This window comes from Hyla sarda, chromosome 6, assembly GCF_029499605.1.
Source record: "Hyla sarda isolate aHylSar1 chromosome 6, aHylSar1.hap1, whole genome shotgun sequence".
Lineage (NCBI taxonomy): Eukaryota > Metazoa > Chordata > Amphibia > Anura > Hylidae > Hyla > Hyla sarda.
The window spans coordinates 127479799-127498757 of NC_079194.1; the positions used below are offsets into that span (position 1 = coordinate 127479799).

Consider the following 18959-nt stretch of genomic DNA (forward strand, 5'->3'; position numbering starts at 1 on the left):
TAAGCTGTAGACCCTGAAGTCTGAGCACAGAATTTATCAAGGGCTGTGAGACCTTTGATAAATTAGGAGCACAATAGACAGGAGACTACCACATACGCTGGTCTATAAGCATACCCAGAATAGACTAGATAAGTAAATGTCCCCAAGTGCGTCTTTGAATACCTGAGCTGTTTTGAGAGAATTTTCAAGGTGTTTATGGTAAAAAATGCGGTGATTGACAAAATTCAAACTGTGATAGTTGATAAAAAAGTTTAATTTCTTGGATAAATTAATATTAGCTATAGCATCAAAGAAATCAACTTTGATAGAAATTGCTGAAATTATTGATGTTGCAAGGAAGCAACAAAAGAAAGGTAAAATGTCATCATTTTGAGAGACATACCGCTGGAGAAAACCTCCAGAAGAGACACATACCAGAAATTCCACAGATTCAGAAGGCTTCAACACATAATGAGTAACCCCAACATTGTCTAAAAAGAATTACAAAAATCAAGATAAATTCTATGAGCGGCGCAGAAAAATATTACATGTAAATTTTAAGCCATTAGGGAAACAACTAATGTTGAAAGTATACTATACCAGTACGAGTAACACCTAGTTGCAAAGTGTCAGAGTGCATTCCGTTTTTAAAAAAACACAGCTGTTAGTGTAGCTAAGACAGAGGAATGGGACACCACGGCTTTAACTAGGTGTTTGAATGACAGTTTCAAAAGCAAATACGGTGAATTGCTAAAAAGCTTAAGAATGGTAAATTCACAGAGAAAATAGAGCATAAACAAATAAATGAGATTACAGGTTTATTTGAATTGTTTAATAACTTTCTTATGAAAGAAGTGATTAAACCAGAGTTAGCAATTGGATAGGCTATATTAAATAATCTTAGGTATAGATTAAATGGTAAATGATTTTTGGCTAGTATAATGGATTTTGGCAATATTATGTAAAAAAAATGTTAGTTATGCTATGTTAGTGAGGGATTAATTAATGTTATATGTCTTTACTCATTACTAACATTTTCATGGTAAAGGTAAAAATATATACAGGGTGGGCTATTTATTTGGTTACACCTTAATAAAATGGGAATGGTTGGTGATATTAACTTCCTGTTTGTGGCACATTAGTATATGTGAGGGGGGGGGGAACTTTTCAAGATGGGTGGTGACCATGGTGGCCATTTTGAAGTCAGGCATTTTGAATCCAACTTTTGTGACACATCAAACCTATTGGGAATTTCACAAGAAAAACAATGATGTGCTTAGTTTTAATGTAACTTTATTCTTTCACGAGTTATTTACAAGTTTCTGACCACTTATAAAATGTGTTCAGTGTGCTGCCCATTGTGTTGGATTGCCAATGCAACCCTCTTCTCCCCCTCTTCACACACTGATAGCAACACCCCAGGAGACATGCTAGCACAGGCTTCCAGTATCCGTAGTTTCAGGTGCTGCAAAATTTGGAACAGGACCCTCAGTTTATGCAGAAGATTTTGTTCAGTGATGAGGCAAACTTTTATGTGAATCGTGAAGTTAACAAACAAAACCACCGCTATTGGTCTGACACTAACCCACATTGGATAGATCCCTATAAGACTGTTGGAACATAAAAATTGATGGTATGGTGTGGTATATGGGGTACAAAGATAGTGGGGCCATTCTTCATCAATGGAAACCTCAAGGCCACTGGATATATGAAATTGCTACATGATGATGTGTTTCCCTCTTTATGCACTGAAGCTGGCATGTTCCCAGTTTCCTGGAAAGTGAATTGGTCGTCGTGAGCCAGTTGAATGGCCCCCAAGGTCTCCCGATCTGACCCCCTTAGACTTTTATTTTTGGGGTCATCTGAAGGCAAATGTCTATGCTGTGAAGATACGAGATGTGCAGCACCTGAAACTATGGATACTGGAAGCCTGTGCTAGCATTTCTCCTGCAGTGTTGCTATCAGTGTGTGAAGAGTGGGAGAAGAGGGTTGCATTGACAATCCAACACAATGGGCAGCACATTGAATACATTTTATAAGTGGTCAGAAACTTGTAAATAACTCATGAAAGAATAAAGTTACGTTAAAACCAAGCACATCATTGTTTTTCTTGTGAAATTCCCAATAAGTTTGATGTGTCACATGACCCTCTTCCTATTGAAAAAAACAAATTTGGATTCAATATACATATACTAATGTGCCACAAACAGGAAGTTAATTTCACGAACCATTCCAATTTTATTAAGGTGTATCCATATAAATGGCCCACCCTGTATATTGAATTCCATTGTATTACTATGACATTGATGATGTTAACTTTGTATGTCTGAAAAGAATAAAGCAAATAAAAAATAAAATAAAATAAACTGCCTTGCGGGTGCACACCAGGTCTCAGAAGAGCAAGAGCGACATTCGGATTTTGGAGAATTTTGCTGGAATTGGAATCAGGGGCCTTGAGCGTTTACAGTGCTACCATGGTGCCAGAACAATGGGACCCCCCTCAAGTGCCATTATTTTGTAAACTACACCCCTCAAGGACCGTAAAAAGGGGTACAGTGAATATTTACACCTAACAGGTGTTTTTAACAGTGGGCCGTAAAATGACAAAACAGATTTTTTTTCACAAAAATGCCATTGTTACCCCAAATTTTTAATTTGCACAAAGCATAATAGGAAAAAGGGTTTTTTGGGCAATTTTGTGGTTTATGGGGTTAAAATTTGGAGTGTACTCTGGACTTGGTACATTGGGGACAAAGGACAGTTGTTGGGGTACCTCACACAGGGACAGGTTAGCTGCCATTACCATGAATTGTGGTCAGCATAAGGACATCCCTCTTATCCTTATACCTAACCAGCAACAGGTTTTCATGGGTAAGTGCACAGGACTCACCCTTGGGCATAGGTGTCTAGATAAAATTTTGAGGGAGGCCTCTCTGGTTCTTCTTCATGGTCCCACAAGCGGATGTGGATCTGGCGGCGAGGGATGTAAACAGAGGGATACTGGTATAAAAGTTGTACACGTGGTAACCCTTATCAGCAGTGGGTGCACAAGGTCCCACATGAGTTTCCCGCTAACACCCAGAGTGGGGGGACATTCTGGGAGTTCAATACGGCAATCCCGTCCCTCATATACTCTAAACTTGCAAGTGTACCCTGAGGTACTCTTGCAAAGTTTGTAGAGTTTCACGCCATACCGCGCCCGCTTCGAAGGAATGTACTGGCGGAAGATGAGTCTCCCCTTAAAACTGATAAGAGACTTATCTTCAGAGAGCTCCCTTAGGGATACATAGGCCTCCCAAAATTTTTCCCCAAAGTGATTTATGACCCGGCCTCACTTTGTAAAGCCGGTCATAGGCAGGATCACCTTGGGGGGGACATGCTGCATCATCAGTGTAATGCAGGCATTTCCAGAAGGCCTCGAACCACCTCTGTGTTATGGCCATACTGTAGATTGGGGTCTGCTAGAGGATGTCCCTGCTCCAGTACTGCATGACACAGTTTTTTTTACTAGGCCTCCATGCTGCACAAGGCCCCAAAATGTCCTCATTTTGGCTGCATTGACGGCGTGCCATCCATTGAGCCTAGCCAAAAACTAATTTGGGTGGTGGGCAATGAACTGTTGGGCGTACAATTTTGTCTGCTCCACCATTAGATTCATAAAGTCGTCACTGAAATAATAACTAAAAAAGTCAATTTCAGTGTATCCGACTATGTCAATCTGGATTCCTGAGTCACCAACAAACTCAGGAATCTGTGGCTGATATCCCTCTGGGGGTCTCCAGACAGGTTCACAGGTAGGGAGCTCCGGTACACTTCTCTGGGGGTCGGACTCCTATTATGAGCTGCATGGCCACTCGTACTAGTGTCGGCCACTGGGTCACTATCATGGGGGGTGGCCTCGCCACCGCCTTCTGGGGGGGGGGGGGGGGTCATCAACAGCACTAGATGATGAGGAGGACAAGGAAGACCACAGGAAAATAGGATCCCCCCCGTCCTCACTGGCAGAAGGCATATGCTTCCTTCACCGAATGTGCCCGGCGGGCCATCACTTGTTTTTTCTAAGGTGGGGAGGGGGGCGGGCAGTGGCTGGGGGTTAGGGGATGTGTGCAGGGGAGCGGGGGAAGTGTGTGTGTGCTTGGGTGCAAACTATATAACGGTGTGTGATTATATGTCACACACCGTTATATTACAACACAAAAAAAACCTCTGGCCAACAAAAAAAAGGGTGGCAAATTGCAGCGCCTTGAAGCCCTAATAGGACCCAGGTCAAGCAAAAAATGTGTAGTGGACTCTTGGGGACCTATTATGCAGTCGGGGGGGGGGGGGGGGAATTTTTGTTAAATTTTTTTTTTTTTACTTTTACACCTACCTGTCCCTCACTGTAACTCTCCCTGCACTAAGGGTGACAGGAAGCACCTTTCTCTGCCCTGAGGGGCACAGATCTTCACAGAGGGGGCTCTGCCTGCTGACTGAGGTAGGTGGGCTGGCAGAGCTGAGAGAAGGGGACATTAAAGGGGTACTCCACTGGAAAACATTTTTTTTTTTTTTTTTTATCAACTGGTGCCAGAAAGTTGAACAGATTTGTAAATTATTTCTATTTAAAAATCTTAATATTCCAGTACTTATCAACTGCTGTTTGCTCCACAGGAAGCTCTTTTCTTTATGAATTTCTTTTCTGTCTGACCACAGTGCTCTCTGTTGACACCTCTGTCCATTTTAGGAACTGTCCGACCAACAGCTGCTGGCATCATCGCCACCTCCCCCTAGCAACAGGAGATGACTGGTGGTGTATAGTACACCACCGATCACCTTCTGATTATGGGACATCAGGTCATCGGTGTGAATTCAACGGTGATCTGCGGTGATCGCTGACATGGGGGGTCTTAGGACCCCCCCCCCAGAGGTTGATTTCAGCTGGCATCCTGTTCCAATCACCACCCGGTTGCACCTGTTCGCCCTGTGTCCTGGGCGGGTTAAGCACCTGTTACCTCTACAGAATCTATACAAGATTTCAGTGCAGTTAGATCCAGGTACAGGTGACATCTTCTCTGATCAGAGTCATTCATGTCCTCGTTTCTTCTATCTGACCCAGACTGCCAGGACAATTTCTTCCAGCCATGACTCATGTCTGCAAAACCTTTCAGACAAACTAGCACCCGAAACAGTAATAATACCTCTTTGAGTTGTCATACACAGCATAGTGGGTAAGTTGGTTGGCGGAAAAGGTAGGTAGTTTGGAATGGGATAGCTAGGCCCCCTCATTAGTTAGGTAGTTAGGTAGCTCCAGTTGGTGAACAGATTTTTCCAGTTCGTAGTTTCTCCATTATGGACGTGGCCAACATGCAGGGCTGAGTGTACGCGTTTTGCTGCAGCTCCCACGGTCCTGCTCTAAAACCCTGTTAATATTACCCTGCTGGGTGCCTACTTACCGGTCCTGGTGGTCCCCGGTGTCTGGAATTCCTGGGTGAGTCTCTAATATTCTGTGGCTGCGCTCCAGTCTGTGTCCATGGTCCGTGGTGGGGGCTGTGTTTGGTGGGCAGCTCTCCTCTGGCCTGTTTCTCTCCTGCTGCTGCCAGGAGTCGGTGGCAGGTATGGATCCCTGAAGTCCAGTGCGGAGGTGGTGTGGACTCGGCTCAAGTCTCCGAGAGCTGTGTGGAGAGTGGGACACCATGAGGTGGCGGCCATTGCTTCATGGGCTGGGCTTCTGCTGAGCCTGGAAATCCTTGTGGCTGCCTGCTGGGACTTGCTGTGGGAGCCTGCTGTGTTCTACTGGGGCCACTGTCACCCCCTAAGCTGCCAGCATCTCTACTGCTCCTGACTGAGTGGGGCTGCTGTGGTGAGGCTCCCATCCTTCCCCCTGGTACAAGGGGGGCTGTTGTCTCCCTCCTGCCTGAGCTCTCCGGGCTGCTGCTCCTGCTGTGCTGTGGTGTGCCTGCTGCTGCCCTTCCCGCTGGTGGTCAGTGAGTTCAGTCCTCCTCTGGCTGCTGTTCCTTAGGAACTGTGCCTAAATCTGTGTGGTAGCTGCCATGCTAGTGTTCTTGGGGCACTTTCCTCTTCTCTGGACTGTGTTCTGTTGCTCTTTGCTACATTATAGAGCTTGCTGTGTCTGTGTCCCACACTGGACTTCTGAGCTTCTCTACTGTCTATCTGCATTGGCTGGTGTCCTCTCCTTCCCTACTCCCTTCCTATCGACTAGAAATTCTCTCAAGTCCTGGCAGCCATTTTTACTTGTCAGATCTTAATGGTTTCTAAAGTAGATCAATTAAGGCAGGAATTTGTTATTCTCCATTATGAGACTTAAAAGCTGAGAGAGCGCACGGTGGAGGTGGAGCGCAGGGTATCTACAGTATTTCTCCTCATTATGTAGGTTTCCTTAGTAGGAAAGTACCCCCTGTAAGTAGGTCCCCTAGTAGGTAAGTTTCCCCTGCAGTTAGGTCCCACTATAAGTAGTATTCCACAGTGAGTAGTCTTCCTCCTCCTGCGTGGAGCCCTGGCACTTGCTAGGTCTGTCGTGTGTGGACGCCAGTCCTGCTATTATAATATGTTGCAAAATCTTTTAAAACTTTTCAGAATTTTCACGCTGATCCTTGTTAACAAAGCAGCTTTCACAAAGGAATACATAAATATCCAGAGACATTGTACACCATGTGCAAAGAATTACAATCTGGGCTTATAATAAAATACAGCCGGGGTATTAATATATGTTTTACTGCTTTCAGGAGCATGAGTGTGAACACATTATAAATCTATCTTATTATATTAGCATTATAATAATATAACCTTATCATATAAATGAATAGTGTTGCTCACGAATATTCGCAATTCGAATATTATTCGCGAATATCACATATTCTCGAATTCGCGAATTTCGCGAATATAGCGCTATATATTCGTAATTACGAATATTCGTTTTTTTATTTATTTTATTTTATTTTTCACAGTACACATCACAGTGATCACCCCTCTCTGCTTCCAGCTTGTGTGGTGTAAAGAAGGCTCTAATACCACTGTGTGAGACTGGCATGCGAAAATTCGCATTTGCGAAATTCGCATATGCTAATTTTCGCAAATGCGAATTTTCGCATATGCTAATTTTGTATATGCTAATATTCACATATGTTAATTTTCGCATACGCGAATATTCGCATATGCGAAAATAAAACGGGGATATAACGAATATGCGAATATTCGCGAATATATGACGAATATTCGTCCATATATTCGCGAATATTCGCGAATTCGAATATGGCCTATGCCGCTCAACACTATAAATGAATGACTACAGCTTGTGTAGCTGATCTAAGCATACTAAAAAGATTGTTCTTTGTCCTTAACCCCTTAAGGACCCAGCCCATTTTCACCTTCAGGACCCAGGCATTTTTTGCACATCTGACCACTGTCACTTTAAGCATTAATAACTCTGGGATGCTTTTACCTTTCATTTTGATTCCGAGATTGTTTTTCGTAACGCATTCTACTTTATGTTAGTTGTAAAATGTCGTCAATATTTGCATCATTTCTTGGTGAAAAATTCCAAAATTTCATGAAAAATGTGAAAATGTTGAATTTTTTTACGTTGAAACTCTCTGCTTATAAGGAAAATGGACATCCCAAATAAATTATATATTGATTCACATACACAATATGTCTACATTATGATTGCATCATAAAGTTTACATGTTTTTACTTTTGGAAGACATCAGAGGGCTTCAAAGTATTCAAGGATTCAAAATGACATACAGTAAGTGTGTTAACCCTTTAGGTGTTTCATAGGAATAGCAGCAATGTGAAGGAGAAATGTCTAAATCTTCATTTTTTTCTCTCCTTTTACAGGTAAAAGGATCAGTATAACTGTCATTCGGGTTGTCCGGACGCTCATGGCATTGATGCCATATGAAGGCGCATGGCAACGGCGAGCTGGTGGGGTGGCTGTGGTGTAAATGCTCATAGTATTTACTGTATGTGGTGAGTGCTTCTATGCAGTGCATGCAGTTATAGTATACACACGTGCATACCATCATACGGCTCATACGCTTATAATTACTGTGCTCACGCTTGGGGCTTACGTTATAGTTTTCCCATTTATTGCCAAAGTTACGTCACACTGACATAGGTCGTCAGTTCCTGTTATGCCTGCCACGTCTGCAGGGGGAGGCACCACACAGGTCATTGTTACTGACACGCCTTCAGAGCAACAACATTACGATACACAGGTGGTGCTTTACCTATTATGCCGACCACAACCGCAGGGGGGAGGCACACACAGGTTGTTGTCCGACATGTCTTCAGAACAAACAATAGTAAACACATAGGTGGTTGTTTACCCGTTATACCTGCCCCTTGAAACCAACCATGCTGGTTCTTGTTACTGACAGATCTTCAGAGAAATGACATCATGAGACATAGGTGGTCGTTTACCTGGTATGTCTGCCACATCTGCAGGGGGGACACCACGCAGGTCATTGTTACTGACACTCCTTCAGAGCAATAACAGTTCGACACATAGGGCGTTGGTTTCCTGGTAGGCCTGCCAGGTCTGCAGGGGAAGGTACTACACAAGTTATGGTTACTGACACATCTTCAGAGCAATACTGACACATCCTCAGAGTAATAACATCACGCTTCACAAACTGTTGTATACCCGTGCTACCTGCCACGTCTGCAGGGGAAGGCACAGCGTAATTATTTTTACTGACACGTCTGCCGAACTACTACGTCACGAAAAGTAGGTGGTTGTATACGCTTCATACCTGCCACGCCTGCAGGAGCATACACTGTGAAGTTGTTATCACAGACATGTTTCTCTTGGAAATAATTTCATGACGCACAGGCCAGGTCTGTCAGGTAGCGTGTTGTGTGTCACTTGCTAACAGTTTGTTTTTGCCAACTAATAGCAGGGACCGGATAGTTTCATACGGTGCCTAACAGGTATCTATGGGTTTCCCTCTTACCACTATGTCACAGGCAAGTATGTTAAAGAGGCATTTATCTGCTTGTATGTCAGTTTGATCTGGTTTCAATGCCGACTGGTTTATTTCAGAATAAGAAAGTTTACCACAGCTTTGGTTCCAGGCATCAATTACTAGGCTAGATAGTTCGCAGTTTCTTTATTTCGGTCTCAATTCAGAGGCAAAATTGGGGTTCGTGTTAAGGTTGTTGGTATTTGATCCATGATTATAAACCCCTTTTCTATTCCTACCAGGTTCATTTTTGCCCACTAAAGGCGTGCCCTCCGTGGCGGTCATTGGGCACAAATCTGACCATTAGGTTTAGTGTAATGTTTTCCATACAGGTACATATGTATTACTGTAGCCACGAGCACGAGTGTGAAGACCTGAACACAAGTGGGAAACCTATTGGCTGAATTTGTGTGAGGGGCGGGAGCTTTCCGCCCCCCACTCGTTCAGGCGGGGCATCAAGTAGTTTTGGGTTGGGGCGGGGGTATATAACGCCTCTGCTTCTACGGGAGGGGCATACGTGACGTTTTGCGGACCCCTCCCAACCCTCCCTCTTTTCAAAATCATCAATTACAGGGTATGCCCACTAAAGGCGCGCCCTCCGTCATCACAGTCATTGGGCACAAATTTGACCGTTAGGTTTAGCGTAATGTTTGCCATACAGGTACATATGTATTACTGTAACCACGAGCACGAGTGTGAAGCCCTGAACACAAATCTTATTTTCAAGGTGTGTAGAAAAAGAAGTAGCGGCAATTCACTGTGAAATGCAGGAAAGATTTATTGGAGGATCACAGACAGACAGCTGGACTTGTCCAGAGGATGGAGCGACACAGTGTTTCGCCGGTGGCTTCTTCCGGCTCCCTGCCGTGACATGGCGGCGGCGCCTCCGAAATACGCAAGCAAATGCGCATCATCGGCGTCCGTCATCACGGCAACGACTCACAAAACAACACTCCGCCTGATATCTCTAGGCGCATGCGTACTGCGCTCAGACGCTGGCGAACAGTGGAGCGCCGTATCAAGGGTTATCTACGCTACAGGCCAGAGAACGCCCCTAAATGGGCGGGCATAATGCTGTGAGCAGTGATAGCAACAAAAGAGGACAGACATAAACAGTGCAATTCAAGGTATGTAAAATCAAAAAACATTAATATAAACTGAGCACAGCACAAGAATGCTCATAAATGGGGTACAGAAAAAATTATAGTCAGGACAAAAATATATACTCATTTTAATTTTTTCGTTCAAACCAGGTGGTCCCATAGCGTCTGTACGTAAAATCCTTAATACGTGGTTAATGTAGTGCAGTGCCCTTGTGGCCTGTACTACATAGGGAAAACCATCCGGTGCATGTACACCCGTGTACAAGAACATTTTCGTTCTATAAGAACCGGGCAGGGATGCCCTAGGCTTATAGAACACGTCAGGAATAGCCATGGTGGAGACCAGCGGGTGTTACGTTTTTAAGGTCTTGAGCAGGTCCCTATTCCAAAAGATGGTGGTGACCGGAATGGGCTTTTGCTCAAAAAGGAGGCTACCTGGATTTTACGTACAGATGTAACCTGAATACAGTAACCCCCCGACCTACGATGGCCCCGACATATGATAAAATCGACATACGATGGCCTCTCAGAGGCCATCGCATGTCGATGTCAGCATCGACATACGATGCTTTTATATGTCGGGGCCATCGCTTTAACTGCTATCCGACAGCGCAAAATGCTTAAGCTGCTGTCGAATAGCAGTTTAAGCATCCCTGGCAGGTTCACTTACCTATTCCCGCTGCTCCGGGTCCACTTCGCGATCCTCCGGTGTCTTGCGCATCTTCTCCAGGGTCCGGGCCTTGCTTTCCGGCGTCGTTATTACGTCACTATGCACACCGCGCCGGCGCAGCAGCGTAATAACGTCACCTGAAAGCGAGGCCCAGACCCTGCAGAAGATGCGCAAGACACCGGAGGATCGCGAAGAAGACACCGCAGCGGGACAGCATCGGGAGCCCCTGGAACAGCAGCGGGAGCGGTGAGGACCTGGTGCGGAGCGGCGGGGACAGGTGAGTACAGCTTCCTATACTTTACATTGCACGGATCCCTCAACATTCGATGGATTCGACAAACGATGGATCGTTTGGAACGAATTACCATCGTATGTTGAGGGACCACTGTACTGCCACATGCTGTACCCACTAAATATAATTCTGCCACACACTGTACCCACTAAATATAATTCTGCCACACACTGTACCCTGACTATAATGCTGCCACACACTGTACCCTGAATATAATGCTGCCACACACTGTACCCTGAATATAATGCTGCTTCACACTGTATCCACTGAATACAATACTGCCACACATGCATACACATCATATATACATATACACCCCCTCTTATCCTCTGTGTCCTCATCACCCCCATAACCCCCCGCCAAACCTCTCCTCATCATTACTATAACTCCCCTCCCCACCTCTCCTCATCACTACTATAACCAGGGGTGGGGGGTTATGGGGGGGGGGTGATGAGGAGAGGTGCAGGGGGGGGGCACCTCTCATCACCCCCATAACACCCCTGCACCTCTCATGACCCCCATAACACTCCCCCCTGCACCTCTCATGACCCCCATAACACCCCCCCTGTACCTCTCATCACCCCCATAACACCCCCCCTGCACCTCCCATCCCCCCATAACACCCCCCTGCACCTCTCATCCCCCCCCATAACACCCCCCTGCACCTCTCATCACCCCCATAACACCCCCCCTGCTCCTCTCATCACCCCCATAACTTCCCCCCTGCACCTCTTATCACCCCCATAACCCCCCCTGCACCTCTTATTACCCCCATAACACCCCCCCCAGAACATTCCCCAAAACACCCCTGCACCTCTCATAACCCCCATAACATTCCCCATAACACCCCTGCACCTCTTATCACCCCCATAACACCCCTGCACCTCTTATCACCCCCATAACACCCCCATAACATTCCCCATAACACCCCTGCACCTCTCATCACCCCATAACACCCCTGCACCTCTTATCACCCCCATAACACCCCCATGACATTCCCCATAACACCCCTGCACCTCTCATCACCCCCATAACATTTTCGTTCTATAAGAACCGGGCAGGGATGCCCTAGGCTTATAGAACACGTCAGGAATAGCCATGGTGGAGACCAGCGGGTGTTACGTTTTTAAGGTCTTGAGCAGGTCCCTATTCCAAAAGATGGTGGTGACCGGAATGGGCTTTTGCTCAAAAAGGAGGCTACCTGGATTTTACGTACAGATGTAACCTGAATACAGTAACCCCCCGACCTACGATGGCCCCGACATATGATAAAATCGACATACGATGGCCTCTCAGAGGCCATCGCATGTCGATGTCAGCATCGACATACGATGCTTTTATATGTCGGGGCCATCGCTTTAACTGCTATCCGACAGCGCAAAATGCTTAAGCTGCTGTCGGATAGCAGTTTAAGCATCCCTGGCAGGTTCACTTACCTATTCCCGCTGCTCCGGGTCCACTTGGCGATCCTCCGGTGTCTTGCGCATCTTCTCCAGGGTCCGGGCCTTGCTTTCCAGCGTCGTTATTACGTCACTACGCACACCGCGCCGGCGCAGCAGCGTAATAACGTCACCTGAAAGCGAGGCCCAGACCCTGCAGAAGATGCGCAAGACACCGCCCGCCAAACCTCTCCTCATCATTACTATAACTCCCCTCCCCACCTCTCCTCATCACTACTATAACCAGGGGGGGGGGGTTATGGGGGGGGTGATGAGGAGAGGTGCAGGGGGGGGGGGCACCTCTCATCACCCCCATAACACCCCCACTGCACCTCTCATCACCCCCATAACACCCCTGCACCTCTCATGACCCCCATAACACTCCCCCCTGCACCTCTCATGACCCCCATAACACCCCCCCTGCACCTCTCATCACCCCCATAACACCCCCCCTGCACCTCCCATCCCCCCCATAACACCCCCCTGCACCTCTCATCCCCCCCATAACACCCCCCTGCACCTCTCATCCCCCCCATAACACCCCCCCTGCTCCTCTCATCACTCCCATAACTTCCCCCCTGCACCTCTTATCACCCCCATAACCCCCCTGCACCTCTTATTACCCCCATAACACCCCCCCCAGAACATTCCCCAAAACACCCCTGCACCTCTCATGACCCCCATAACATTCCCCATAACACCCCTGCACCTCTTATCACCCGCATAACACCCCTGCACCTCTTATCACCCCCATAACACCCCCATAACATTCCCCATAACACCCCTGCACCTCTCATCACCCCCATAACACCCCTGCACCTCTTATCACCCCCATAACACCCCCATGACATTCCCCATAACACCCCTGCACCTCTCATCACCCCCATAACAACCCCCCATAACATTCCCCATAACACCCCTGCACCTCTCATCACCCCCATAACACCCCCCCATAACATTCCCCATAACACCCCTGCACCTCTCATCACCCCTACAACACCCCCCCATAACATTCCCCATAACACCCCTGCACCTCTCATGACCCTCATAACACCCCCCCCCCCCCAAACACACACCTCTCATCACCATTGTAGTCCCCTAACCACCATACAATCCCCCCCCCCCCCGCGCCAGTTTACTCACCCTGCCGTGGATCGTTGCAGCGGTGTGAGTCTGCTGCTGCTCCTGTCACTGCACGGGGAGGATGCTGGAGGTTCGCATGGGGACGTAGGCAGGGACAGTTCAGGTGATTGGAGTAGACGTGCGTGCCTGCACGGGGCACGTGCCGTCTCTACTCCCATTAGCCCCTGACCTGTCCGGCCCTGCTTTGTTTCTTAAGGGGCCCACGCTCTACAAAAAGGTAATTTAATTGAAATGTGCGGGCCCCCCGAAGTGCCCCGTCGCTACAGGGTGGACAAGCACCGGCTCTGCTCGGGGCCCCCCAGCCAGCTCGGGGCCCCAAGCAATTGCTTGGTTTGCTGGTCCGGTAGCGACGGGCCTGAATTTCCGCACTAGTGCGGAAATTCTGCTATGAGAACAATGCAGCAGAATCCTATTAAAACCAATGGGACTCTGGAAATCTCCAGGCAGAATTCTAACGGTATGTTCACATTGTGTGGACATTCCACCGCCAGCAGAGCATCAGCATTTTGCGAACGCCAGAATCAAGATTTCAGTGCCCGAAACATCTGGAGCAAAAATTCTGCCGCCTGACCATTGCAGCAGAATCCCATTGAAATCAATGGGACTCTGCTACTGCAGAACAATTCTGTGAACATACCCTAATGTGGAATTCCGCAGGGAAATTCCATCAAACATGGCCTTAGGAATCCAGGAGGCTGAGATATTAGGTGACTGAACCAAGTCGTCGCACTTTCTCATGGAGGAAGCATAAATAACATTCGAGAGCATACCTCAGCTTCATGGTCATTGTGCATGTGAAAGCAGTTATCTGGATTTTTAAATTTTATGTGAAATTAGTTTTGAGAAAAAAATGGTTTCATATCTTTCCAAAAAAATCTATATAAAAACAAACTGTATTGATGTAAACAGGTTGCAGGATTTCCTTACCTATGACAATGGTGAAAGCAATCTATTTTACTATCGGCCCTGCTGTCAGTCTTTCTCAAGGCAAGGAGCACATTCCAGGGTAGAGAGAGATATTCGTTGGACCCAGTGGGACAGCTCTGGGAGTTGTGTTCTTGAACAGGAAGGAACAAATCATTCTTATTTTTAGCACCTTGCAACCAAACAGGGCCTGGAGCCTGCGACAATAAGCCACCTCTGAGTTAGCTTGTATATTTTTGTTCATTGGGGACTCAGAAGTTATGATCTTGTTGAGCCTGTGTGGGTGGGAGACCAGTCCTTCACCCCCAGAGGAACATGACAGGGGAGGTTCACATGCTCTCTGTCTATTTAATATAGCATTTTTGCTCTAGTTATGAGACACACACAAGTCCCCAGTGGGTCATTCACACTAATATTCCCCACCCAACATAGATGTCTAAAGTCCAAACACTTTACCTTGCTAAAATTGTCTAAATGTAATTGTGGTAATGGCGGGGTGTGTGGTGCAGGGAAGATGTTGTTGCCCTAGGGGCAGACTGTATTAACCGCTTGTGTTTGTGATGCCAGGGAGTGGTTTAGCCTTAACCACTCAAGGGATACTGCTGGATCCTGGGCTAGGCACGGGGGCAATGAAGACACCAACGCCAAGTTACGGACAACGGTAGCTTTACTGACAGTTGTTACAGTCTATGCAGTACAGCTAGGGCCGAAGGGGGTGACCAGTGACACAGAGACCTCACAGGTTTGCTGGGACTTGTAGTAGACAGGAGAATTTAGTGCAGGCCACGCTGGATAGACAGAAGACTTGACTTGACTGACAGGACTGTGACTTTTGCTTAGTTTGCACTTGACTTGTGACTGCATGACTTGACTTGAGGCGGCAGGACTTGACTTAAGGCCTCCTTCTGGAAACACACACTAAGACGACTTGACTGCACTGGACCTCAGTAACAAGAGAGAGAAGCTAGCTCCACCCAAGGTTTATATGGGGGAGACTAGCAGGGAGCCCATAGGTCACCTATGGGGTCAGCTGGTCACTAGTACCTCCTGGGTACATTTATTAAAGCTACAACACACAATATAATACACAACATATTTACATGGGGGAAACAACTGCAGGGGGCCCTGGGGACACTGCCTGACAGGGCAGGAAAGGTACAGGGTAACACCCTCCCGTACTGGGCCACCACAACCGCCCATCTCCCCCCCCCCCCCCCTCTTAATTACAGTCACCCTCGATGCCCAGTCCTGGAGGGCAGAGGACCGTAGTGCCCACTGGGGCCAATGACAGTTCCTGGGGCATTTTTGTGTCCTTTACAGGTCTGGGAAACAGCAATGAGTCCATACATGTTCTAAACATGGGTGGAGATTTTTGACCTTGTAATCTCCTTCTCGACACTCTCCAGCAACTATATACATAACAACTTTACAAGACATTTCAGATTGGGCTGCTTTGGCTACTGGGGTCCCTTGGTTTGACACACTTCCCCCCAGAACTCTATACACAGACTCCAAACATCATAATACATTTACATTTGGTTAACTTTGTCTCTACACATGTGTTGTGAAGCTATCAGGAATACCTTCTGGCCAGTAAAGTATCCTGCACACTGGGACAGGAGAAAACATCAGACATACTCATTATAGACATGGGTGGACTGGAAAATATAAAAATATACAAGGCTACAGTCTTATCTAATCATTGACATTGGATTAGACTAAAGTAATAATAGTGTACTGACTACACTAGACTATGTGTGGTACTTAACTTTTATTTATGAGTTAATCTTTGTACCTTTCTGGGAGTTGTCCTTGGGTGGACCTTTGGAACCTACGCAACACCACTTCGGGAGAGTCTGGAACACTTGCGTCTTCTGAAGCTCTCGATACAGTTGGAACTATGATGGGGTCTTCCTCAGCGAATTCTAGAGTTGGTGCAGGGTCCGGACTGGCAGGACTCGGAGTCACTGATTGTGGTGTTGGAGAGACTGGTGACTGAGTTGGCACTCTGGAAACTGGTGTATAAATTGAAGCCAACAGTGACAGGACTGGAGCTGGAGTAGAAATGAATGTTGGTGGAACAGACCCCATGGCTGGTGGGACAAAGAAGACCACAGGCTGACTTAAGGAAAACATAGGGAAGTCCATAGATGGATGAATCCCCTCGCCTGGGATGTACTCTCTTGCAGGTCTAACAGCTGGGAGAGATGGTACGGGGAGCACTGGTAGATCTTCTTTTAGACACAGACAGACAACTTGTGGCTCATACCCAGGCTTTTGTACTCTGTGGTCAGATCCAGGGAGGCTTGCAGAGAGTTGTTGAATAGGGCTTGGAGCCCAAATGTTCGGTCTTTAGTCAGCTGTCCATGGCGTCCCATCATCAAGTAAAAAGGGGTGTACCCCGTAGAACAGTGGACTGTGTTATTATAAATCTCCAATAGTTCAGGCAGCAGTCGGGGCCACTATTCTTGTCTTGACACAGAAGCTGCTCGTAACATGTGGATAAAGACTTGATTGAAACGTTCACAGAGCCCGTTCCCCTGGGGGTGGTAGGCAGTAGTCCAGAGTTTATTGCAGGCATGGAATTTACACAGTTCTTGGAAGAGTTGGGCCTCAAAGGCCATTCCACGGTCCGTTAGGACAGGCTCAGGACACCCAAGGGTTTGCACCCAATTGGAGTAGAACATCTGGCCTGTTGTCTTGGCTGTGAGGTCTTTAACGGGTACAACGACAACCCATCTGGAGTAGTGATCCACCATGGTGAGAGCATAAGTGTTCCCGGACTGGGTAGGAGATAACTTGACATGGTCTGAAGTGACCAACTGGTTAGGCCTTTCACTGTGGATGGAATGGAGGGGTGCTTTGGCATCCTTGCACACATTCTTGGTGATGTTACAGACTGCACATTCACTGCACCATATCTCAATGTTGCTCCGCATTTTGATCCAGTAGAATCTGCTCCTGACAGTAGCTTCTGTCTTGTGGACTCCAAAGTGTCCCAACTGATCATGGTATGTGTTGTGGACCATCGGCGCATCTCTTTGGGGAACCAGAATAAGATTAAGTCGATCACCAGAGACCGGATCCAAAGAATTTTGGCACAACAGTCCCTTGTGCACAAACAGTTGCTTTCTCTGTCAACACAGACATTTCAGCTCATAATCACACTGGGTCCAGTGTAGATGGTTTGGTACCTTTTTCGCCAGCAGGTAGTCCAACAGATCCCCCATGACTCGACTTTTGTCTTGAAGAGTCTTCCAGGTGTATAGGTCTTCCTGTACCTTTTCGGACCTGGGCTTGCCATCCCTGAGTGCAGTCACAACATTTTGATTCACGAACTGTTGATAAAATAGGGGCATCTCCACGTCTTCCCACACGTCTTTGATAGGGGGTTCTTCGCCGGCGGTCATCCGAGACAGTGCATCGGCATTGACGTTTAACTTGCCGCTTCTGTACTTGATGATGAAACTATAATTGGCTAATCTTGAAGCCCAATGCTGTTCAATGGCACCCAACTTGCTGGTGTTCAGGTGGGTCAACGGGTTATTATCTGTGTAGACAGTAAATGGCACGGCAGCCAAGTAGTCTTTGAACTTTTCAGTCATGGCCCATACCAAAGCGAGAACTTCCAATTTGAATGAGATGTAGTTTGCATCGCTCTTTTCGGCTCCTCGCAGGTTATGACTGGCATAGGCAACTAACCGCTGCTGTCCTTCCTGGACTTGGGACAGGATGGCTCCCAGACCTTCGAAACTGGCATGGTATATAACCGGAATGGCTGACTGTAGTCTGGATAAGCCAGGATGCGTGGTTCTGTCAGCAGACATTTTAGAGCTCGGAACACTGTCTCATGCTCTTTGGCCCATTCGACAGGTAGTCTTCCATTGTAGTTCTCCTTCGCTGTATTCCGTAAAAGAGCTGTGAGGGGTTCTGCAATCTGGGTGAAGGGGGGAATGAAGTGGCGGCAATAGCCGGTAAATCCCAGGAAGCTCCTGACATCTTTCACCATGCGTGGGGAAGCCAGTTCTTGACAACTTCCACCTTTTCAGGATTGGGCTGGACTCCCTTGGCGCTGACAACATGACCCAGGTAGTGTACCTGAGGTTTAAGCAAGTGACACTTTGACGGCTTGATCTTCAGCCCATGCTTGATCAGGATTTGGAAGACGTCTGACAGATGACTGAAGTGCTTCTGGTAGGACTTGGAATACACAATGATATCGTCCAGGTACAATATTACACTTTGAAAATTCAGATGGCCCAGGCATCTTTCCATCAAATGCTGGAACATAGCAGGGGCATTACATAGCCCAAACGGCATACTTTTAAACTCGAACAGTCCCATGAGTGTCACAAAGGCCGTCTTCTCCTGGTCTTCCATGGCCATGGGCACTTTGCAATATCTGCTGGTTAAGTCCAGGGGGGAGAAATAAGCAGCAGACCCGAGGGC

The 18959-nt window shown here is 47.1% G+C and overlaps 1 protein-coding gene across 1 annotated transcript in view; it reads left to right on the top strand.

The window, feature by feature from the left end:
- Positions 1–7821: 7821 nt before the first annotated feature.
- Positions 7822–18959, top strand: part of RAD18 (RAD18 E3 ubiquitin protein ligase) — a 577293-nt gene continuing 566155 nt past the window's right edge. Inside the window, exon 1 of the mRNA XM_056524992.1 lies at positions 7822–7944. The gene's annotated coding sequence lies outside the window, so the exon portion shown is untranslated. The remainder of the gene's footprint in view (positions 7945–18959) is intronic.